The 26,584-nt window shown below is 36.5% G+C and overlaps 1 long non-coding RNA gene across 1 annotated transcript in view; it reads right to left on the bottom strand.

Moving 5' to 3' along the window:
* Positions 1-21,510: 21,510 nt before the first annotated feature.
* Positions 21,511-26,584, bottom strand: part of LOC141406196 (uncharacterized) — a 46,554-nt gene continuing 41,480 nt past the window's right edge. The window contains exon 5 of the long non-coding RNA XR_012413336.1: positions 21,511-21,764. This is a non-coding gene — a long non-coding RNA (uncharacterized lncRNA). The remainder of the gene's footprint in view (positions 21,765-26,584) is intronic.

Raw genomic sequence — 26,584 nt, 5'->3', positions numbered from 1 at the left:
CTTTTCGAAAACACGCTAACATCTAGCAGAAGATATGGATATCTTTCAAATAAATGTTTGGTTCCTTTAAATGGGGTATAATCTTGAAATAAAATTGTATCGGGTAATGCTCATTTTAAAATGCGTGTAAATCGCGAAATCCTCAAAATCACTTGATGCGCATGCGGTTTACCAATACAGCGAATTCTTCTCTTTTAATTTGTACACATTTGCCAGGATTTACTTTGGCCGCTAAGATGTAGCATCGTCTGCAGTTTAGTGTGCAACAAACTGTATAACGCTAATATTTTGCACAAAGTGCATACACTTTTTATGCGCATCCGATTTCACTATCAACCGTGAAAAAATACATCGATCTAAACATATTTCAATAAAATCCATCAAGAACCGTGGATGTAGCATCACACAGTATTTTTTGGATAAATCGTATACAGCTCCCACGCCACTAAATTTTTCAAACCGCTGTTTTCGCACAAACGCGAGTGATGATTCACTTTCTTCATTGAAATGGAAACGATCCACATAAAACGCGAATTAGTCAGCGATATTTTGAAAAACATTTTTCGCAAATTTTTCAATTTTTGCAGTAGCCATTTCCGCCGTTCTAGTAGATGGATTTTTATGATCTGTGATTCATATGATCCGGATCGTCGAAAAACTAAAATATCGCGGGGTACCAGCACACTCAAAACGATATTGTAAATACTGTACCCAAAAAATAGGTTTTTTGGAAAAAATATCACACTAAATTTTGGCCTTTGGCAGTAGATTACTCTGCTGCTGTGTGGGCTACATACTCAATATACATATCAGATTATGCGAAATCGCGAGTTCTTTAATCCTATAATTGGTTTTTCGAAATATCCGAATGCGCGTCCCAGTTACATAAAAAATACAAAAAACACATGAAATCCGGCTTCAAAATGTCAGCATTCATAAAAGGTGGATGCAGTGGAAATTTTGGAAAGTGATACATTAGAAGTGTAATCTTCATTTTGTATTCTCCTACTTTTACTTTGGACAGATGTCCGTCATTTGAATGGTTTAATCAGAAATCGAATAGCAATGTAAAAAACCTGTTTAGCTTCAACGTGTTTTTACCCATGTTTTTTCCTTTACGCGGTCGTAACTACCACGTAAATTAAATTTTTTTGCTAAATTTTTGAGCTTTGTACAAAAACATCTAAAATAATCCAGCAATAGTCATAGTTACTGGTAAACTACAATAGTTCGCGTATTATAATAGTGCAAACCTTAGCTTCATGGAAACTAATAAATTTTGACTTTTCCTCATATATTGAAACAATGTTTTCCCAATAAACATATGTATTTAGGTGTTTTTAAAAATGTTGGGCATTTGAGCCGACGAAAATATCAGATAATAATCAACAATTAGGATTAGAGATCAAAAGTTTTGCGGAGGAGATACTAAAAGGAATGGATCTACATTGACCATTATGGAAGTGGATCTCCAGCCACTACATATGGTGCCATAGGGGGTTTTTAAACCCTTCGGGATGTTTGCTCAAGAAGTATGAACTTGCCCCAGGAAAAACGTTTACCATCGTAATTGAGGCAGCGAATGCAAGTTGCTTCAACAAAATCAAAGTGATTCGATATCAGGTCTTAAAGTGATCTTATCCGAAATTTTGTGTGGGAGGTACCGGATGGAGTGGACAAATATAGTCCATATTTGAACCTGATCTATATCTAGCAGATATATTAGGATGTGTACAGTATGGACAAATTCGACCGCTCCCTTCAAGAGTTACCGTATGAACAAATTTTCCGAACATTTTTGAAATTTTGTGGGGGAGGTACCTGAAGGAGTGGACCGATATGGCTTATCTTCAAACTTAAACCATGTTTGGACAAAATATTACTAAGGCCAAATTTTGGGTCGTATCGGCAGATCTGATCGAGAGTTATCTTGCGCTACAACCACCTCACACGGTGTATAGGTGTTTTTTGGTATTTTCTCAGGAAGTATGGACTTGCCCCTAATGAAACTTGTACCGTCGTATGAAGGGCAATCAATACAAGTTGCTAAAACAAAAATGAGAACGATTCGAGTGATGGCTCTAAACTGAACTTTTCCGAAATTTTGTGTGGGAGGTACTTGAAGGAGTGAACCGATTGAGTCTATATTGAAACATTATCTAAGTCTGGTACACATTTTACGATGGGCAAAGTATGAACCAAATCGGTTACTCCCTTCAAGAATTATCGTGCGCACAAATTTTTCGAACATTTTCGAACTTTTGTGGTGGAGGTACCTGAAGGAGTGGACCGATATAGCCCATCTTCGAACTTAAACTAAGTTTGGCCAAAATATTACGAAAGCCAAAATTTGAACCGAATCGGTTCATCCGTTCGATAGTTATCGTGCGCACCAGCCAGCCAGACAGACAGAAGGACAGACAGACAGACGGACAGAAGGGCAATCGTATGAACCGTCGTATGAAGGGCAATCAATACAAGTTGCTAAAACAAAAATCAGAACGATTCGAGTGATGGCTCTAAACTGAACTATTCCGAAATTTTGTGTGAGAGGTACTTGAAGGAGTGAACCGATTGAGTCTATATTGAAACATTATCTATGTCTGGTACACATTTTACGATGGGCAAAGTATGAACCAAATCGGTTACTCCCTTCAAGAATTATCGTGCGCACAAATTTTTCGAACATTTTCGAACTTTTGTGGGGGAGTTACCGGAAGGAGTGGACCGATATAGCCCATCTTCGAACTTAAACTAAGTTTGGACAAAATATTACGAAAGCCAAAATTTGAACCGAATCGGTTCATCCGTTCGATAGTTATCGTGCGCACCAGCCAGACTGACAGACAGACGGACGGACATTGCTCAATCGACTCCAAATTGTCTAAAACACATTTCGTCCAAACATATTTGGGGTCTAAAACCATTATTTCGATGAGGCACATTTTGCCCGTATGAAAGTGTATGTACCCTCGTTAGCATAAATGCTGAGGGTATAAAAATGTATACATAAACATTTTAGAAGATATTATTGAAATATATGTAGCATACGAAAATATGTGAAATACAGAAATTTTCAGTATGCAAAAATAATATTTGCATATGCATAATTTATACATTTCGCATATTTTTGCATATGTGATATATTTCGATTGGAATTTAATTCGAAGCCCAAAATATGCAAATTTTACAAAAATAGGTGTTGCATAAAATTCCGCTGTCTACATATCATTGAGCTGATATTAATCAGGGTGCTCTCATTTATATGAGAGAAGGCTCCCTTGTCCATACTGGGAAGTTTGTGGAACAATTATATACAGTACATTTTAAAAAATATTCTTCAATTTGAAAATTGGGGTTGTTTAGCAATTTCTACTACATCTTTAAATTTTGGACAATTGGACAGGTAATATGATAGGGTTCCACGTAATTTGTAAGAACTGGGAATTTGTCTGTCGTGATAGAGACAATTTGTAGCATGGGAGGAAGATGTGGTTCTCTTCACAAAACTCATTATATGTTAGGTAGTAGGTCCGTTACCAAGCACACATATTATTGCAATTTTCATCAGAGGAAAGATCGGTAGTTAGTTTTTCATATATTGGCGACTTTGCCGGTATATGGCCTCCAGGGATTCAAATATGGACCAAAATAAAATGTTGTTATTTAGCATACAAAAGTAATGGTCCATTGCACCCGCTAAATAATATCAGATAATAATCAACAATTGTAGGCATCTTCTTCGACCTTAACCCCTACCTCGTGCAAAATTTCGTAACTATTGATCTATAATTGCGACCTCTAGTATGCTTTTGATTACATTACAAGCAAAACACTGGATATATTAGGCTGTAACTCTGTTATCTGACCACATAAATCAACATAATTGGCATTAATTGAAAGGTCAAGAGTTGTCCTTACAAATATTATTTATGTGGGCGGAATGTGTGGTCCAGGAATAAAGATATTACCGGTATATTAACAATTTTCACAATTTTCACACAAAAGTTGTGGTCCATTTAATCCTCTAAACATCATCCGATCACCATCTCAAATTGCAAGCTTCTTCTTTGTCATATAATCTTAAATTATTTAAAATTCCAAAGCGATCGGACTATAATTGCGACATACAGAGCCGCTACAAAATCGGGTAAAAATTTTGTTTTTGGTCCATTTCACCCGCTATATATTTCTCGATCATCACCAATATTAATATGGTAATATGATCATCACCAATATTCTGGCCTGAACCCGATCTCCATACAAAATTTCGTGACGATTGGTCCATAATTGCGGCCTGAAGCGTGTTTACAATTTATAATGGACAGACGGACGGACAGTCACACATCTCAAAATCGCTTTATCTCGTCGAGATATGAAGATTGGTATACCACATTGGGGGTCTCCGACGAATATTTCGCGGTGTTACATGAATTTTTACCAAAAAAAAAACTTATAATACCCTTTCCACATTGTGGTGTAGGGTATAAAAATTCGTAAATTGAAGGAAAAGGTCGTAAGTCCCAGCAAAAACACAAAACTGTACAAGGAAAAGGTCGTAAGTCCAAAGACATCCAATTTTCTTTCAAACGCGAAGGAATTTGATCAAAAACAGTACAGCTATTGAAGCGGAATAAATAAACGAAGAATATTGATTTTACCACCATAATAAAATCTTTAATACAGAAAGCGGTGGAATGTTTTTTCTTTTTTTTTCACGACTTCGAGTCCAGCAAAATTTGCTAGACTCCAACTCCACAGCCCAGATCCTGGCCGATCCGAAATCATCTACTGTCATCAAATTAAATGCTTCCTTCGTTTTATAGCCGTGTCCAAGTGTCGCGCCGATTGCTTTAATAGTAAGAAATTGCGGACAGCTTACCGCTTCTCCGCGGTCTCTTCGCCTTAATTTGACTATACAAAGTATTACTTTAGATGAATTTAGCACGAACTATCGCATAAACCATTATTTAGCGTAAAAATAGAGTGAGGTGTAGAATTCTTGTTTTCGCCTTTAGGGGCGAATTCATTGTTATTTGTTTTTTTGTGATTATTATAAATTAATTACTATAACTAATTTATAAATGCAACCTATTTTTCGGCACATTATTGGCCCATTCAAATCCATAGCATACTTTTGGGCATTATAAGAAAAAGTGCATTCGAAAAAGAATTAAGCGATTGATAAATGCTTAACACACAACATCAATATAAATAAATGCTTCAAAATATTTACTCATCGAATTAGAAATAATCGAATAAACAAAAAAATTAAACATTTAATACAATTAACAACTTTATGGTAAATTTAAGCTCAATGAAAACAAAAAATTTTTAAAATTGTTGGCGAATATTTTTGCAATGATTATATGGAGTGAAGTGATAACGAATTATTGAAGAACATTTTATGTACATATGTGGAAAATGCAATATTTCAAAATCAATGAACAAAATGTGAAACAAACTGTGTGATGATTTTTCGAAGGGGCCGGTCTCCTAGGCCAACCGTAAGTAAGCCCTTCACTGAAAGTAAAGCTACAAGCACACAGTGTGTAAACAGGTAAGACTAATAAAGTATGTATCAATGATTATTCCGTACATCGCGTTGTACAATCATCGAGCATCTAATGCTCCTGCAAGTTTAGCGTACAAAGTTTATTGTAAAAACTAATTTTATTGACTTCAATACAACAATTTTATTTGAGAAGCGTCTTTAGAAATATCAACCGCATAAATTTGGTACAAAAAATTTGCGACGATGTCTTGAGTTTGGTTTAATATTTTCTGATCTTGCTCTGCGATCCGCTGCTAGTCGTCCTTTGGTCGCCGTATCTGCGCTATTGAATGTTGACTTTGTGGAGACTTTTTGAAGAGCAGTTAAAATTATGATTATTATCAAGAGAATGTAGGTGATTTGGTGATTCTGTAAATTAAGAAAAATCAAATTAATACAAATTTGAACACAAATAGAGAGATAGCTATAAAGTTATATAAACATATCACACACATCTCACCGTACCTATTGTAGAATTTATATACTTACTGTTATTTTCATTTTGCTGCTACGAGATATGTAGATTGCTATAGAATTGTATTTTTTATCTAAATATTAGAAAAATTGGAATGGTTTCGTTATTGTTAAAGAATTTTAATATTTCAAAACAGTGTGTTTAGGCTACTGTTTCCAAACTCTAATCGAACGTTGCTTTTATATTCGTGGCTGAAAGCGATAGAATGATCTACGATTTCGCAACAAGGTGTTATAAATAATACATACACACATTCTTCATATTTACCACTTGTTTTCAATCTATATATATAAAAATGGTGTAAAAAATGTATAGTAATTCATAAAATGAGAACGGCTAGGCCGATTTCTGTAAAATTTGTTGTCAGTTATTCGTATTTTCGAGGAGAAGGTCTTTACGGAAGAAAATTTTGGAAAATCTCTCTGGAAAAGTCGGAAAATTGGAAAAATCGAAAATTGAGTTTTTGTATGAAATTTTATTCCTTAATAGCGAGACGAAGTTCGCCGGGTCCGCTAGTACGTTATAATTGTAGAAAATAACATTCACATAAATAACAACTAAGATCCGCAATTATTTTTTAAGGACTAAAACGCAGAAAGAAGACCTCTTGAGGTCTGCTATAGGCAGCAGACTTCTTGAGATCATTTATCGGCGGAAGATCTCTTAAGATCTTCTATAGGGAGAAGATCTTCTAAGCTATTCTATAGACAGAAGAACTCTTGAGGTCTTCTAAAGGCAGAAGACCTCTTGAGGTCTTCAATAAAAAAGGGCTGTTGAAGTCTTCCATATATCTAAGGAGGCCCTTAATAATCGGGAGCATTTGAGGTTTTCTATAGACAGAAGACCTATTGATAGAGTTGTGTAGTTCCGGAATGAACTAGTTCCAAGGAACTTTTCCGTTCGTTCTTCTCGTTCTATTAATTTAACGTCTATGTCAACCTTTTTGCATTGCTGTTTATTCGCTACAATTTATTTTTATGTAAATTAATCCATCAAACCATGAGAATATTTAAAAGAACAAATAACGATTAAAGAGAAAGATTCGTTGAACTATTTTGGTCTCGGAACTATTTTGGTCTCGGAACTGTTTGGAACGAAAGGAACGATAAAAGAGAAATATTCGTTGAACAGTATATGTCTCGGAACTATGGAACTATATAGAGGAACTAGTTCCTTTTGGAAAAAGGAACGAGAAAGATCAATCCGTTCCGGGAACTAGATTGCCCAACTCTACCTCTTGAGGTCTTCTATAGGCAGAAGACCTATTCATGGTCTACTATAGGCAGAATACCTCTTCAGGTCTCCTATTGGCAGAATACCTATCAAGGTCTTCTATGGACAGAAGACATCTTGAGGTCTTCTATAGACAGAAGACCTCTTCAGGTCTTCTAGAGGCAGAAGACCTCTTCAAGTCTCCTATAGGCAGAAGTCCTCTGGAGGTTTTCTATAGGCAGAATACCTCTTGAGGTCTTTTATAGGCAGAAGACCTCTTGAGATCTTCTATAGGCAGAATACCTCGTGAGGTCTTCTATAGGCAGAAAATCTCTTCAGGTCTCCTATAGACAGAATACCTCTCAAGGTTTTTATGGACAGAAGACCTCTTTTGTGGTCTTCTTTTTAAGTCTGCAATGGACATAAGACCTCTTGAGGTCTTCTATAGACAGAACACATCATGAGGTCATCTACCGCCCTTTTAAGGTCTTCTATAGAAACAAGACATCTTTTGTGGTCTTCTTAGCCCTCTTAAGGTCTTTTATAGGAACAAGGTCTTCTTTAGCTAAGGTCTTCTAAAGAAACAAGAATGCATAAGATTTTCTTACAGCCTTTATAAAAAATACCTCTTGATGTCCTCTATAGAAAAAAGACCTCTTGAGGTCTTCCATAGAAAAAAATACCTCTTGTGGTCTTCGTTACCTATGGACAGAAGACCTCATAAGGTGTGCTATAGAAAGAAGTCATCTTATGGTTTTCTATAAAAACAAAACAGCTTGAGGTCTTCTATAGACTGAAGGTTCTTTTGGGACTTCTATAGACTCCCAAAATAAGATCCACTTCAAAAATTGACTATGTCCATCTATTCCGCAACATTTTGGAATTTTAATCTGAATCGATATTTAAAGATTTACATAATTCAGAAAATCCCCTAAATACATAATTTTTGGGTAAAGGTTTTTTTGTTGTGTAGCCGGTATTTGCGCAGGCTGAGTATATTTATCTGTCGATAAAGGCGACTGATACCTTTTTTATATCTTTATAAATAAAAATCAAATGTCGTTCGTTTGTAATGGCATCAGTTGAGAATGGCTGGACCGATTTGGATATTTTTTTGTGAAATGTTCGCCATAACCCGTCTTAGGTTTGCAAAGAAAATTTGACCAAGCCGACTTTTACGCCTACTTTTTTCAATTTGTATCTTTTCTACAAAAACTACTATAGATAGAAGACCTATGGACAGAAGACCTCATAAGGTGTGCTATAGAAAGAAGTCATCTTATGGTTTTCTATAAAAACAAAACAGCTTGACGTCTTCTATTGACAGAAGGCCCTTTTGGGACTTCTATAGACTCCCAAAATAAGATCCACTTCAAAAATTGACTATGTCCATCTATTCCGCAACATTTTGGAATTTTAATCTAAATCGATATTTAAAGAGGCACATAATTCAAAAAATCCCCTAAATACATAATTTTTGGGTAAAGGTTTTTTTGTTGTGTAGCCGGTATTTACGCAGGCTGAGTATATTTATCTGTCGATAAAGGCGACTGATACCTTTTTTATATCTTTATAAATAAAAATCAAATGTCGTTCGTTTTTAATGGCATCAGTTGAGAATGGCTGGACCGATTTGGATATTTTTTTTTTTGTGAAATGTTCGCCATAACCCGTCTTAGGTTTGCAAAGAAAATTTGACCAAGCCGACTTTTACGCCTACTTTTTTCAATTTTTATCTTTTCTACAAAAACTACTGAACAGATTTTTCTGAAGTTGTCAGGGAATGTACAGCGATGGTCCCCGGTGAAATAGGCTACGTATTTTATTGAATTTTGAAGGGGGCGGAGTACTTCTCCTATACCTTATTTCTTAAAAAATGCTATATTTTCTGTAACTGCGAATGTATCGGTTTGGAAATTAATTTGCGAGACAATTGTGGTTGTGTCTCCGAGCTTACCTACATATCTGGAGCCAAATTACCGGACCACGCCCACTTTTTAAATATGTTATGTATTGAAAACTAATGACCACTCCCACTCTTGTCAATATATTATTTTTTGAAAACTACTGAACTTAATTTCATGCAGGGGACGATAATAAATCCTAAACAGCATCAATGGGCGAAAAAAATCGACAAAGTCCGTATGAGAATACGAGTAGAAAGGTTACAGACAAAATCTGTAGATACATTTAAAATCCTCCTCGGTTTGACAATGGACCGAATAAGTGAGTTTGAAAATACCAATTTTTGAAATGTCAAGCATAAAGTCCATAAAAAGTTGTCATTAAAACTCCTTACGACGGGCTAACAACGCGGACCGGTGCACAGTGGTCCCACTTGTATGGAAAGGAGTGCCAAAAATAGTTATAATCGAGCTACCGCCTCGAAAATTTAAACATAGTTTTACAACGACCCCAAAAGAGAGAAAACCCATTTTAATGAATTTAGGTCCACGTTTAGGTATAGCTCCCATATAAACGTACCTCCCGATATTCGGTATTTTGACGATTTTAACCAAATTTTCCAATCGATTTGGCTGTAATTTTGCATTTTGTGTTCTGTGGGAACAGCATACCTCCTTGCAACAAATGTTTGTTATAAGTCCAAGTTTAGATATAGGTCCCATATAAACGTACCTTCCGATATTCGGTATTTTGCGGATTTTAGCCAAATTTTCTAACCGAGTTGGCTGCAATTTTGTATTTTGACTTCGGAGGGAACACCACACCTCCGTGCAAAAAATGTTCAATATAGGTCCACGTTTAGGTATAGCTCCCATATAAACGTACCTTCCGATATTCGGTATTTTGCGGATTTTAGCCAAATTTTCTAATCGAGTTGGCTGTAATTTTGTATTTTGACTTGGGAGGGAACACCACACCTTTGTGCAAAAAATGTTCAATATAGGTCCTCGTTTAGGTATAGCTCCCATATAAACGTACCTCCCGATTTTCGGAATTTTGGCGATTTAACAAGCGTGGTATAAGGGGAATAACATACACAGTGGCAGCTGGGGGCAGCTGGATCTCGTTTTTTCGTAAACTAGAGAATTTCCCCTGTATTTTAAACAAAATATGGACTTGCTCTTACGGGGCCAACATTAGTAAAACTCAACAAAAATTTATATATTAGTGATATTAAAAATAGCACAAAAAGTCAATTACAAAGAATTTATTTTTAAGGAAGTTAGAAAACGAATTTTCAATATGTTTTTCCGTAAGAAGATAGTCAATTCCATCAACTATAAGTTTCATTTTGGAAATTGTACATTTACCTCTTCATTTTTTTTTTTTTTTTAATTTCACTCATAAACTACGAATGCTTTGCGGATCTATTTTTCGTTTTTAAGGCACCGCATACAAGTCTCAACTTCTTCGACTTAACTTGACATATTACTGCTGTAAATTGGCAAAAATAATATTGGATATTAAAAATCTAATGTGCTTAGAGAATATTTCTTTCAATCGCAATCAAATTTGTCGGCATAAAATTTTCGATTTTTGTCCACGGGCGGAACCACACCGCTAGTGTCTAATGCTAGTGTCTGCTAGTGCTTTAATTTAAATTGAAAATAAGAAAGAAAAAGAAATCATTTTGTAATAAAAAACAAAGCTACAACTTTTAATCAACCTCTTGAGGTCTTCTGAAGGCAAAAGATCTCCTGAGGTATTCTAATGACAGAAAATATTCGGAGGTAATATCTTTATTGTCAGCTGAAGCATTACATCATCAACGACCTAATGTTATAAATTGCTGGTTTATAACACTGTGCAACATTCTTAAGGTAATCGTGTGCAAACAATTTGAGCAGCGGATTTTTTGAAAGTACAGACCCAAACGACAAAAACCGTAGTTGGATTTTGATGTGTCAGATCCAGCTTAGATTTTATGGCCCCATCTAAACTTGGTTAAATATTGACTGTTTAAAGAAATTCTGGGCTATATCCCTGAAACTTATGTGAATATTCATCTGACCGCTGAAGCATATTTGTAGATAAGGGCAAGAATAAAATATTTGGAGAAAAATGAACTCGAAAAACTACATTTATTGACTCAAAATTTATGAAATATGGAAAATTTCCTTTATTTGTATACATTTCGCACTATATCTCCAAAACCGTTCATTTTTATACCCTCCGCCATAGTATGGAGGGTACATTAAGTTTGTCTTTCCGTTTGTAACACATCGAACTAATCATTTGCGACCCTATAAAGTATATATATTCTTGATCAGGATAAAATTCTAAGACGATCTAGCCATGTCCGTCTGTCCGTCTGTCTGTCCGTCTGTTGTAATCACTCTAGCGTCCGCAATAATTGAGACAGAGTGCTGAAATTTTGCACCCGAGGGTCTTTTTTCCATAGGCAGGTCAAGTTCGAAGATGGGCTACATCGGTCCACTCTTTGGTATAGCTCCCATATAACGGTACCTCCGGATTTGAGGTATTTTGACGTTCTTCGCCACATTTGCAGACCGAATTAGCTATAATTTGGCACTTATGGTTCCTAGTGATCAACAAACTTATATCCCAAAGGATATGGGCATAGGTCCATGTTTTGGTATAGTCCCCATATAACGGTACCTCCCGATTTTCGGTATTTTGAGAGTTTTAGTCACAATTTTTAACCGAACTATCTGCAATTTGACATTTGAGGTTGTCAGTGGTCATGAAACATCTCCACGAAACATCGTCAATATAGGTCCATGTTTTGGTATAGACCCCATATATCGGTACCTCCTATTTTCGGTATTTTGAGAATTATAGCCACAATTTGTAACCGAACTATCTGCAATTTGACATTTGAGGTTCTCAGTGGTCATAAAACATCTCCACCAAACATCGTCAACATAGGTCCATGCTTTGGTATGGCCCCCTTATAACCGTACCTCCCGATTTTCGGTATTTTGAGAATTTTAGTTACAATTCTTAACCGAACTCTCTGCAATTTGACATTTGAGGTTCTCAGTGGTCACGAAACATCTCCACGAAACATCGTCAACACAGGTCCATGTTTTGGTATAGCCCCCATATATCGGTACCTCCCAATTTTCGGTATTTTGAGAATTTTAGCTACAACTTTTAACCGAACTAGCTGTAATTTGCCATTTGAGGTTCTCAGTGGTCATAAAACATCTCCACCAAACATCGTCAATATAGGTCCATGTTTTGGTATTGCCCTCATATAACGGCACCTCCCGATTTTCGGTATTTTGAGAATTTTAGCTACAGTTTTTAACCGAAATAGCTGTAATTTCACATTTGAAGTTCTCAGTGGTCATAAAACATCTCCAACGAAACATCGTCAACATAGGTCCATGTATTGGTATAGCCCCCATATAACGGTATCTCCCAATTTTCGGTATTTTGAGAATTTAAGCTGCAATTTTTAACCGAACTAGCTGTAATGATCGGTATTTTGAGAATTTTAGCTACAATTTTGTCTCCTCAAAAATAATCGTCAATATAGGTCCATGTTTTGGTATATCCCCCCATATAACTGTACCTCCCGATTTTCGGGAATTTTCAGTGGTCACGAAATTTCTTCACTAAAATTCGTCAACATGGGTCCATTATTGAGGGTATACATTGATTTGATAAAACTACCCTCAATTTGACTCTTGAAGTTCCCTGCAGCTATAAAACTTTTCCGCCAAAAAATTTAATGATATGTTGACTCTTTGATATATTTTTTATACCCTCAGCCTTTAGGCTAAGGAGGGTATATACACTTTGATACGATGAAAATGTATGAGGCAAATAATGGTTTTAGACCCCAAGTATGTTTGGACGAAATGTGTTTTAGACAATTTGGAGTCGATCTAGCCATGTCCGTCCGTCTGTCTGTCTGTCTGTCATGCTGGCTGGAGCGCACGATAACTCTCGAACGGATGAACCGATTCGGTTCAAATTTTGGCTTTCGTAATATTTTACCCAAACTTAGTTTAAGTTCGACGATGGGCTATATCGGTCCACTCCTTCTGGTACCTCCCCCACAAAAGTTCGGATGTGTTCGGAAAATTTGTGCGCTCGATAACTCATGAAGGGAGTAACCGATTTGGTCCATACATTGCCCATCGTGAAATGTGTGCAAGACTTAGATAAGGTTTCAATATGGACTCAATCGGTCTACTCCTTCGGGTACCTCCCACACAAAATTTCGGAAAAGTTCAGTTTAGGGCCACCTCTCGAATCGCATCAATTTTTGTTTTAGCAACTTTTATTCACTGCCCTCCATACGACGGTACAAGTTTCATCAGGGGCAAGTCCATACTTCTTGAGAAAAAAGTCTGAAAGTTACAAAAAACCCCTATGACACCGAGTGAGGTGGTTGGAGCGTAAGATAACTCTAGAACGGATCTGCCGATTTGGTCCAAATTTTGGCCTTAGTAATATTTTGTCCAAACATAGTCAGGTACCTCCCCCACAAAAGTTCAAAAATTTTCGGAAAAATTTATCGTAAGGTAACTCTTGAATTGAGTGGACGAATTGGTCTATACTTTACACATCCTAATATATCTACCAGATATAGATCAGGTTCAAATATGGACTATATTTGTCCACTCCATCCGGAACCTCCCACACAAAATTTCGGATAAGTTCACTTTAAGACCTGATATCGAATCACTTTGATTTTTGTTGAAGCAACTTGCATTCGCTGCCTCAATTACGATGGTAAAAGTTTTTTCAGGGGCAAGTCCATACTTCTTGAGCAAACAGCCCGAAGAGTGTAAAACCCTCTATGGCACCATATGTAGTGGCTGGAGATCCACTTTCGTAACGGTCAATGTCGATCCATTCCTTTTAGTATCTCCTCCGCAAAACTTTTGCTCTTTTATCCTAATCAACATTTTTGTCGGTTCAAACGACCAAAATTTTTAAAACCCCCTATATACACACGTATTTTGGGAACAAATTGTTTCAATATACACAGGCTTAGGGTATATCTCTGTCGGCAAAGCCGACTGATACTTTTTTACTTGTTTAGATTAGATTAGATAACACTGTGCAACAAAATGGGGGTGAAAGTCTGGGGCACGGAAAATTCCTCTTGGGGAAGAAAGGCCTTGGTGAGTATATTATGAACCCCGAAGGACAGATCCGCCGTGAGTCGAACTTCCGCGTTATGGCGTGATGAAATTTTTGTTAGAGACCCTGTGGGCCATCAGGAATTAGCGTTATATCTTTGTTCACTGTTGCTTAAGTGCTCTACAAAAATAACAAACAAAGATATAATGCTAATTCATGATGGCTTACAGGGTCTCTTGCAAAAACTTCATCACGCCATAACGCGGAAGTTCGACTCACGGTGCATCTGTCCTTCGGGGTTTTTAATATACACACACCAAGGGCTTTCATCTCCAAAAGGAATTATCTCTGTCCCAACATTTGTGTTCACAGTGTAATTTAAGCAATAGTGGGAGGCAGTAGGAGTCTAACTATTGTCGAAAAGTTGTTCCACCTAAAATTGTAAAAGGACCCTAATTATTCCATTTTAATTAAGACTATTTTATGGTGGAGGGCATAAAAAGTTCGTCCCGGCCGAACTTAACGACTTTTTACTTGTTATTTTCTTTCTTAATGTTTTCTTTTGGAAAAATATTTGCTTGAATGTAATACACAACTCTTCAGAATATGTCATTGTTGTAAAATGCCTCTATCACGTTGTTTTCATTTAATAAATATGTCAATAATGTGGTGAAATCCGAAATGCGAGAATAAATTGTTGGTGTGAACTGTGTTTGAAATACGTGTTGTAAAAGATATGATGCAAAATACTGCTAAAACAACGGGAAATAAGCAGAGTTTCAGAATATTCTGAAGAATTCCTGAAAACTATATTTGGAATATTTTTGCTAAAGGTTACTTGGTTCAACTCCCAATAGATTAGCTGATACTGACCAGAATTTCAGCAAATTAAGTAAAATTTTCTATATTTTCTCAATTTTGATGGCCTAGATGGAGTTTTTCTTATATGGTTGGTTCAACAGATAAGTTCTGCAATAGGGCTACAATATTGCCAAAGACAGCAAGGCCAAATTCGTAATAGTTTCTGAGATGAATTCCCGATAAATGCAAAAAACTGTACTTTTAGCCCGGTTTAGATGAGGCTATAAAATACGAATTGGATCTGACAGTACAAAACCCTTATCGGGTTTTTGTAGTCTCAATATGTAGTTTCCAAAAATGCATACTAGAAGTTGTTTGCATTTTCAGTGTTGCTTAGTGTTATAAGCCCCGCACTGTGTGTTGTTTCTTAAATCTTTTGATTTAAACATCCAATAATACTGAAAATATAGTTTTATTTATTTATTTCAAAAATTCATTTGTGACACAAAGCCAAAAAGCCAATAAATGTATCAATTAACAACAAATAATATATCCTGAGTTTAATGTATTTACAATACTCATAATTATTACTAAAATTTAAATATATTTAATTACTTTTAATTCTTCAAAAATTATAAAAACAAATGTGGCTCCCCAGCCATAAAAATATGTATTTATATAAATACTATGATATAAGAATGTCCAATAAGCGGCAACTCTCTATACAATTAGCGATAACTATCAGGTCTTTGAAAAAATTGAAGAACTTTCAAACGAAAAAAATTGTTGCTATGAGAAAAAACAAGCAGTTCAAGAGGAAGTACATTCCAACTTCTCGCAACTCGAACCAAATACGATCTTGCAAAAATATCTTTAACTATTCTGGGAATATAAATCTGAGGTTTCTGAGGTATAAAAGAAAATAACATCCTTAATAAATATGGAGAGTTATGTTTGATAATATTATGGAACAAGATTAAGCAGCGATAATTAATGAACTTATCAAATGAACACCCTAGAAATCGAGTAACATCTGCTGATATACGACTATCTCGTCGGAGATTATATACAAATCGTGCGATTGTATTCACAATCCGATTTAGCTTATCAATATGCGCTCCTATAGCCCCAGAAAACACCTCAAGACCGTACAAAACTTGTGACATCAAAAGAGAGTTTGCCAGTGTTTGTTTTACATGTTGAGTTAAGTACAAGTTCGTAGAGTAAATCCGACGTAAGGTAGCATATATTTTCCCAGTCAGAGCATCAATATGATTTTTAAAGGAAAGTTCCCAATCTATTATAACACCCAGACACCTGTGCTGTTGTACAAACTCGATTCTGGCTTGGTCTATAAATAAATTTAATGATTGTGATAGTCGATTGTTTAATCGAAAATCTAAAGCCTTAGTTTTTGACGGATTAACTTTTAAAGAATTTCTGGTTGCCCAGCCAACAAAGCGATTAAGATACATGTTTATGTCATTCTCAAGCGCTTTAGGGGATTCACGACAACCATTGAAAAGCATGAAAATGTCATCAGCAAATAAGTATGTCGAGCACCTTGAAGAGTTAGTGTGAAGCGGTAGATCGTTTACATATAAAATGAAAAGAAGTGGACCAAGGACAGAACCTTGAGGTATACCTGAGAACAAGGGATATGTATTTGACATAACATCATTTAATATAACAAATTGACAACGATCTTTTAAATAAGAAAGAATTAGACTACAGGCAGATTTGGAAAAATCAAAGTAATACTTAAGTTTCCATACAAGTTGGTAATGGTCAATAGAACTAAAAGCTTTTGACAAGTCTAGTGATACCAGAACACTTATCATCATTTAAATTTTTCCGAATAGAATCAGTTAGGGTATGAAGCAAGTGGGTGGTGTTATACCCTTTACGGAAAGCATATTGAGAATCGCTTATTTTATGTGAGCAAGCCTGTAGCATTTGTTTCTTAATAATAGATTCTACAACCTTTGACAATGCTGGTAAAATTGATATGGGTCTGAGATCACTTGGTTCGTGGACCGAACGACATTTTGGAATTGGCACCACTCGAGCAGTTTTCCAGCATAAAGGAAATGTAGATGTAGTTAATATGCTATTAACGAAGTCCAGCATGACTTCAGAGATGTATGGAAACACTTTCTTAATAAATGTAATAGGAATCCCATCAACACCTACTGATTTGGACTTAACTCCACATAAAGCCTCTACAAGTTCCAATTCGTCTATACAACGAAAAGAAAAAGATGAATCTGAATCTGGAAAATCATTTATATTAAGAGACGAAGTATATATGCTCATAGAAGTACTGCAGAAAAAGTTATTTATGCTATCGACATCAATATCTATATTATCATGATCATTTCCAACACATCCAGAACCTTTAAGTACTTTCCATAACCTACGAGAATCTAATCCACTAAAAAGTCTGGAATAGTGACGTCTTCTTCCTCTGCGAATGGCCGATTTTGCTCTATTGCGATATTTACAATAGATACGCCAATTTTCATGCGATTGAACATTTTGGAAAGACGAAAAGGCTAAATCCCTTACAGATATAGCAAATTTAACATCCCTTGACATCATCCAGGGATCAACTGAATATTTAATCTTCTTCCTAACAACTGGAACAAATGAAAATAGAGAATTTAAAAGAGAACTAATGCAGGCACATTTAGCATCCACACCTACACTTCTAAAAACCAAATTAGGATCGAAGGAGGCAAGGAAGGACCATAAACCACTCCAGTCAATATTTTCGACGTCTCTATATTCAATATAATCCGGAGAACTGCTAAATCTGAATGAAAGTGATCCAAAAATTAAGGCATGATCTGATATGGCCTGGCATTGAATTTGGCCAGTATAAACTATAATAGAAGAATCACTGGTTAAAATAAAGTCAATTAAGGATGTTGAACCGCTACCGATGTTAAAATGAGTAGGCCTAGAGTTATGGACAATTGTCAAATTTAAGCGGGTGCAAAGTCCACGGATCAGAGTCGCTTTAGCAGGGTCAAACATATTGCTGTTAAAATCACCAAGAATTACAATGTTGTTGTATTCTGCAAGAATGTCACAATGGAGGCTTTCGAACAAATCAATATCACCTAAAGGCAAATAAATAACACCAAAAAGGATTTTTATATGTCCAAACTGTAATTCTAAGAACAGTGATTCGCAATGTCGAACTGACGTTTTAAAAACAAACTTAAACTGAAGATTCTTAGATAGGTATATTCTAACACCGCCACCTCTTGTAGTGTCTGGTGTCTGGCGATCACTACGTACGAAGTTGTAGCCCGGAATAGAAACCGCTGTGTCTAAAATCGCAGGAACAAGCCAAGTTTCAGAAACAGCTAGGATATCAAAGGTATTATTTCCCACAAGGTTTCTTAGCTCATCCAACTTAGTAATAGGCCGAATGCTTCGACAATTGAAGTGTCCAACATTTAAGTTATTGACATAAGGAGACAATAAATTTTTTAAGTAAGAGTCACCACTTACAATTGGACCAAGGTTTTCATTAGAAATCATCAAAATAGGTAAAAAGTGCAGAGGCGGGGAACCAAATATAGAACAATAATTGCAATAGGCAAAGTAAATAAAAACTTAAATTCATCTCTAATATAAAAAAAACTTTACTATCTTAACACAGCTAATCGCTTATTAAAAATAAAATGTGAGATCAAAAATTAAACATCGAATTTATAAAAGAATGGACAATAATGCTTTACCAAGATGAAGCTAATATTTATGTACACCTCAAGGAGGCTATATGAAAGAATTCAATAGGAAAATAACTACATCCAGGTTTACATGAAAAATATGCATGTAGGGAAAGTGATAAAACTTCAATTAGAGTTTGTAGTCTGATCAGTAAGCAGCGATGAACATCCACTTGCATCTCGCACAAGTGCAGAACCGTCTGACATTATAATTCGGGCTTTGGTGCCATTATCACCGTTTAATATTCTATATTTTGCTATAATATTCTGTTTGCGAAGCTTAGCACAAATAGAATTCAATTTGCTGGCAGCAGGAGAGAAGTGGTCGTTTAAATATAACCGACTGTTTATATCCCCAGCAACCAATGAACGGAAACAAACAAAACGATTCCCGTACCAATCACACAAAGCCAAAAACTTTTCAGCTTCTCTGAATCTTTTCATTCTCACAACCAAAACAAAAACACAAACTTTTCAATGTAAAAAGATGGAAACCGTACGATTGTGGAAATGTAACTTCGGTTATGCTTTGCCGAGTTGTTTCATTCACCACCGGAACAAGAAGTATTTTTGGGAAACGTTTGCCGTGCGTATTGTCAATGACACACTCAGACACACACACATGTGATTGCTTAACAACCCTATAAGATAGCATCAGCATACCACAGTGAACAGTGAATTTTATGAACCACCAATCAGCATACCACAGTGAATTTTATCAGCCACCAAACGTTTTTGATTTATTCACATGTGTTTAGTACTATTCCGTTTTCTATCTGCTCTTGTGGAGTTGAGTACTTTTCGCTTTTCTTTTGTTCGCACTCACGAATATAAACAAAACAAAACTAAACAGCGAGCTCGGCCAACGAGGGTTATGTTTCGTTTTGTATTGTTCCTATGGAAAATACGAAACGAAACGATTGGAAATGTTATTTAAAGTATTTTTACGTACTCTGCCAGCAACATCAGGTAAAACATCTCCAAGTTTTAGAGAACGATTTTTGAAATATTTTCGCATAATTTGGTCAAGAAATTCCGCACAATTCAGCTTCACAAGAACATTCCTCTTTTTGTTAATATAGCAAACTAAACCAACGTCACGGCGGGTTAGCTACACATCAAAAATAGCAGCAATTGCAATAATCACACCCACTAAATCATCTAAGCCATCAGGCAGGCCACTAACGAGGAAATCTGAACGATTTAGCCTGTGATGCAAGGAATTATTTTCTAACCACAAGGCTTTATTTTCCTCCTCCAGGGTGGACACAGAGTTCTCGACCCTAACAACATGATCATTACACTTAGAAATATCTGCTTTGATTTCTGCTAGACATGACGTCATCTGGGTGTTCATGTTTTCTATAGCCACCTTGATATCACTCAATTCATCATGATGCTTAGCAGTAAAAATATCCAGTTTCTTGTTAAGTTTAACAAAATCACCCGTTGAATTATTATAACCAATGTTACAATCACAAGATTGGCATATAAACGCACTGTTCTTTATTGCCTTAAGTGCCGAAAGGTCTTTGTCAGATAGGTTGACACAAACTCCATGAAAATAAATAGAGCAAATGTTGCATTTTATGGATCCTTGAGTTTTTGTCACGGATTTGTCACAAGATCCACAAATAAATGTTCTAGTAGATGGCATATTTAATGTCCACAGCAGCAACAACAGATAAATTCCAGAAACAGGTAACAGCAAAAACAGCAGTAGCAACAACAACAATTCGTATCCAGCGAAAGGAAAAACGGCACGGAAAAACGTCTTATTACCCATATGGTAAAGTTCCAACATATTATAACACTTTTAATTTTGGTTTAATTCTTTTATTTAATATATTAAATGTTTTCTTAAAACACATAATAGATATTTTTAGTCATCCAAATAAATTGGGGACAAATAATTTACGACGATTCTTGACAGCATTCTTCTTATATTTTAATCCTGAAGAGCGTTCGCTACCCAGTCCTTTGGCATGAATCCGAATAGCATCCTCGTATATTGATCGCGTAGAGACAACTTGAAGTGTTGAAAAAGCTATCGAAATTACCAAGAGAATGTTGAACAAAGTTGCAGTCTGCAATGAAAAATAGGGGGAGAGAGTTAGTTAAAAACTTACAAATTTTACAAAATCGAATTTTTTGATTAATTCTTTTGAAGTACCGGTAGAATAGAATATGTTGCACAAACTTCGAGTCGATCGGAAAAAATTTGCATATCAGCTAAGCGTTAGAAAGAAAAAATTCATTGTGATTTTTATGTAACATCGAAGTTTGCAACGCGGTTTTTCTTAAAATGGCATTTTGGATGATGTCTTTTATATGTCTTTTGCGATTATTATACACATAAACAGCTTGTACTTAAGCGAGAGACTAAAAAAAAGAATTTTGACAACAACAAAATCCCGAAAGTAGCTCAAGGTGTGATCTATCAGATGAAAACAAAATCTTCTAAAAAATGTTGTAGATTTCTTTTAAAAAATTCATAAAAAACGTCTCAATAAGTGGCCATAACCCCTTAAATTTGTAAACAATAATGAATTATTCCAAGCACATCATAGAGTTAATTTGAAGATTATATAAATTATTTATTATTATAATTATATTATTGTTGTATTCTTAACATTACCTTTAAAAAAAATTAATATTATTATTTATTTACATTTTTTATATTTACAAAAGTTTCTTATATTCTACTTATTTTAGGTGGGAGAGAGATATCAACAATTTAACCAAACAAATTCGGCACAAATAAACGTTTATGATGCGGTTCTTCATCTTGGTAATAACGCAATGCCGAATGTTGATGATAGTGGGGTGCATAATAAGAACGACCAAGAAAATCTTCTTCCGAATCACTATCATAATAGTATTGAGGTGCAGCGTTGGCAAAAGGAAATATTACAGCACACATCAGTACAAAGAAGAACACAAATGGCCACTGCAAAAATATATATTATTAATAAATTAATATTTTTATCGTACTGAGTTTTTAGGGCCAATGAAAAAATGAATGAAATCATGTGGATATGCGTCCGGACAATGAATAAACAAATTTGGATATTATGAATTTTTATTTAATTGTTGTTATTTATTTGTGAGAGTTTTATTTAATTGAGATATCATGACCTAAGGAGCTTTTATTAAAAATTGGATATCTAGCGAAGTCCACACACATCCAAACAATATGCTACGATCATTTCGCTGGTGGTTTAAGCCAGCTCATCAGGCATATTAGATGTGGTGCTAGACAAAGGCTGAGTTTGAAAACTTGTATATACTAAACTTATTGAAAATTTGCAGTTGTGAAGTATTTTTGACGTAGGGGATGAATGATACCAAGCAACGGTCTTGACCGGCTTTAACATGGCAAAGCCCAGGATTTATCTTGGTCCCTCTTTCATCTCAAGTGGACACTGACCTCCCCGTGGTGTCACCTGGGGAACTGCCTTTAACACCCGTTAAAGGTAGTGAGCTAACATGTGCCGCGCGTTCACCCATAAGAACGTTAAAAACTTGGGTTTGGGCGTCGGGTTAGTAACCCTCCCCTAGAAAAAACATCCTACTATGAAAAAACGAAAGAAAAGAAAAGCAAACCCCTCTAAAGTTGACGAACCCCGCAAACGTTTTAAGAACCATGATTTGCGAATCTGCACCTGGAATGTTCGCACTCTTTATAGAGAAGGTGGAGTCTCCGCATTGGCAGACGTACTTGAAAAATACAAGGCCGATATTACTGCCATACAGGAAATACGATGGACTGGGAAAGGCGTCACAACAACACCTAAAGGTGACGCACTGTATTATAGCTGCCATGACGTAAAGCATGAGTTTGGTTGCGGATTCGTAGTTAGTCGGAGACTAAAACATCTGTTATCCAACTTCACCCCAGTGAATGAAAGACTTGCTGCAATTCGAATAAAAGCTAAATTCTTCAACATCAGCTTTATTTGCGCTCATGCTCCCACTGAAGAAAAGGACGAACAGACCAAAGATATATTTTACGAGCGCTTAGAAGAAACATATGACAGTTGCCCTGCCCATGACATTAAAATCATTCTAGGCGATTTTAATGCCAAAATTGGAAAGGAGAATATCTTTGGCCCAAAAGTCGGGAAATTCAGTCTCCACAGTGAAACATCTGACAATGGTATGAGGCTGATAGACTTTGCAGCTGCAAAAAACATGGTAGTTAGCAGTACCAGATTTAATCATCTCGATATTCATAAGGGCACCTGGCTGTCTCCAGATCAAAGAACAAGTAATCAAATTGATCATGTTGTAATAGATGGAAGACATTCATCCAGCGTGTTGGATGTACGATCGTTCCGAGGCGCAAACATTGATTCGGACCACTACCTTGTTGCAGCAAAGGTACGTACCCGTCTAAACGTTGCAAATAAAGCACGAACAGACAGAACGCGGAAGTTGGACATTGATAGGCTGCAAACACAACAGATAGCCACAGCATATTCCACTCAACTAGCCCAATTGCTTAACGCGAGCACTCCTTGTCCCGATAACATAACAACACAATGGCGAAATATTGCCCACTCCATGCAAACAGCCGCAAAATCCATACTTGGATTCCAGAGACCTCCACAAAGGAATTCATGGTATGACCAGGAGTGTCGTGCTGCTACCGAAGAGAAAAATGCGGCATACAGAGCTACTTTACAATCAGTAGCAACGCGTAGCGCACAAGAGAGATATCGGGAGAAAAGGAGAGAAGAGAAACGTCTTTTCCGCAAGAAAAAGAGAGAAATGGATAAGCGGGAGTGTGAAACAATCGAGATGTACAGGAGCCAGAATGAAGTCCGAAAATTCTACCAAAGAGTGAAACATCAAACAGATGGCTTTGGTACAGGCACATCCTCCTGTAGAGACCAGCAAGGTAATCTGGTAACAGATACAGATAGCGTGCTCAGGATATGGAAGGAACATTTCTCCAATCTGCTGGTATCCAATAGTAGCGAAGATGATGATACCACAGATCCAATCCCAGAAGATGGTATAGAATGTATACCGCCCGGCCAAGATGAGGTAAAAACAGCAATCAACCGGCTGAAGAATAATAAAGCAGCAGGAGCCGATGGCTTACCAGCCGAGCTGTTTAAAACCGGAGGCGAAGCGCTGATAAGGAGTATGCATCAGCTAGTTAGCACCATCTGGCAGGAAGAACGTGTACCCGACGATTGGAACCTGAGCATCCTATGTCCCGTCCACAAGAAAGGAGATAAGGCTGTATGCTCCAACTATAGAGGCATAAGTCTACTCAATATACACATAGACATAGACATCATGGGACGATCAGTAAAGGAAGTAACTGATACCTTTAGGAAGGTCGAAGCAGAATCTGCGAAAGTGGTTCTGGCGGTAAACGGCGAAAAGACCAAATTGATGGTGTCGACGCGCAAAGCGTCCATAGAGCTCGGACCAACCGTGGAAGGTGGTTCCTACAATTTTGAGGTAGTTAAAGACTTCGTCTACCTCGGCACTGCCATAAACACAACAAACAACATCAGTTGTGAAATAAGAAGAATTGTATTGGCCAACAGATGCTACTATGGTTTAAGTAAGCAATTTAAAAACAAGGCCACATCTCGTCAGACAAAAATAACACTATACAAAACGCTGATACTACCCATTCTAACGTATGGCTCCGAAGCATGGGTACTTGCGCAAGCAGATAAGGCAGTGCTTGGTGTGTTTGAGAGGAAAATTCTTCGAAAGATCTACGTTGACGGTGAATATCGACGTCGTATGAACCACGAGCTTTATAAGCTATACAAAGACATGAATATAGTTAAACGTATCGAGATGCAACGATTGCGTTGGCTAGGCCATATCATGAGAATGAGCGATGATGAACCCGCTAAAAAGGCGTATGAATACATGCCACGATGGAGCATACAAATGGATGAAGAAATGAAAAGGCGCGGTATTCCAAAAAGTCAAGCGAAAAACAGAGAGGAATGGAGATCTTTTCTTAGTTCGGTCTATGGAACAAATGTTCTGTAATGGGCCAACTATGTAAGTAAGGATATCTAGCGAAGTCCACACACATCCAAACAATATGCTACGATCGTTTCGCTGGTGGTTTAAGCCAGCTCATCAGACATATTTAGATGTGGTGCTAGACAAAGGCTGAGTTTGAAAACTTGTATATACTAAACTTATTGAAAACTTGCAATTGTGAAGTATTTTTGAAGCCTTTTACTATCAAGTTAGCCTAGTGTCTCTGGTCTTCACAGAATCCTTCTTCAATACACACACATATACGATCGAAGTTGTTGTTCGATATTGACCATTAAGTACTAGACTTGAAATATCGTAGAGAAGGTACACGAAGGAGAACTGAAACTTAGTATGGAAATCATGTAACAAATGATTCGTTAGAGACCCATCGTGTGCATCGGACTGACAGGGCTTACAGGACTCCAAGTTGTCTAAAACAGATTTCCTCCAAATATATTTGGAGTCCAAATACGTTGTAATAGAAACCACAAAGAATGCCTAAATAATGAAATTAAATGCATTCTCGCGGAAAACAGTAATGTTGTATTCATGAGCACTAGGACTACCCGCCTTAAAGTGGATTGAAGTATAAAAGTGTTAAACTCTTGCAGAGGTTTTACTAAATGAATGGATCGTCATAGTCCAACATGGAATTTGCCCACGAGGATCAATCACTAGGAAAGCATGGACTTGACCACAGGGACTACCTTCGGTGAAGTTTTCAAAACAATTATCAAGCCGTTGATTCATTGATCGAGGAACCGGAAATAGTTGTCTGTATTTCACATTTATTTACCCTTAGAAGAAACAAACGAGTTGTACAAGTTTCGACCAAATCGGATCAGAAAAAATACCTCTTTGTAATCAGGACAACAAAACTGACATGGCAAAATATTCCATGACCATTTTAGAACAGCCCGTTAACTGCACATTATCAACCATTAAACTTTTGCAGAAATGGATAGCCGAAGTTTGGAATATATTTGTCACAACGTACAAAGTTTGGACCAAATCAATTACTTTGAATGTAGACTTTATTTGTCTATTCGTTCGGGTACCTTCCACACACAATTTCGGATAAGTTCACTTTAAGACCTGCTTTCGAATCACTTTAATTTTTGTTGATGCAACTTGCATTCGCTGCATCCAATACGATGGTACAATTTTTTTAGGAGCAAGTCCACACTTCTTGAGGAAACAGCCCGAAAGGTGTAAAAACCGCCATGGCAGCATATCTAGTGGTTGGAGAGCACGATAACTGATCAACCGATTTGGTCCAAAATTTGGCCTTCGTTATATTATGTCCAAACTTAGTTTCAGTTCCAAGATGGGCAAAACGGTCTACAACTTCCGGTACGTCCCCAACAATATTTAAAAAAGTCACTAAAATGGTATATACGACAGCAACGAATTTATCCCAAACTTTGGATCTCCTAATATTTTGTCCAACTTTTGTTTAATTTCTAAAACGGCCCATATCGGTCCTCTCCTTAGGGTACCTCCCCACAAATATTCAAAATTTGTATCAAAGTGCAGTTTAGGGTCTCTTCGAAAATCCTTTGGAAATGTTTACAGCGATATTATAATTTCCGGGGACAAGTCCATGCTTCCTGGCATACGATGACACATTGAAATGACTAGTGGTCGCGATATCTATCGAAAATATATGACTCCCAAAATAAGATCCACTTCCATAATGGTCGGTCCATTCTTTCAAGTATTTCCTCCGCAACACTTTTGAAC

The sequence above is a fragment of the Musca autumnalis genome, unplaced genomic scaffold (assembly GCF_047663935.1).
Source record: "Musca autumnalis isolate F117 unplaced genomic scaffold, ASM4766393v1 scaffold_5, whole genome shotgun sequence".
NCBI lineage: Eukaryota > Metazoa > Arthropoda > Insecta > Diptera > Muscidae > Musca > Musca autumnalis.
The sequence above is the reverse complement of the archived record's forward strand: the minus strand, read 5'-3'. Positions and strand labels throughout refer to the sequence as shown.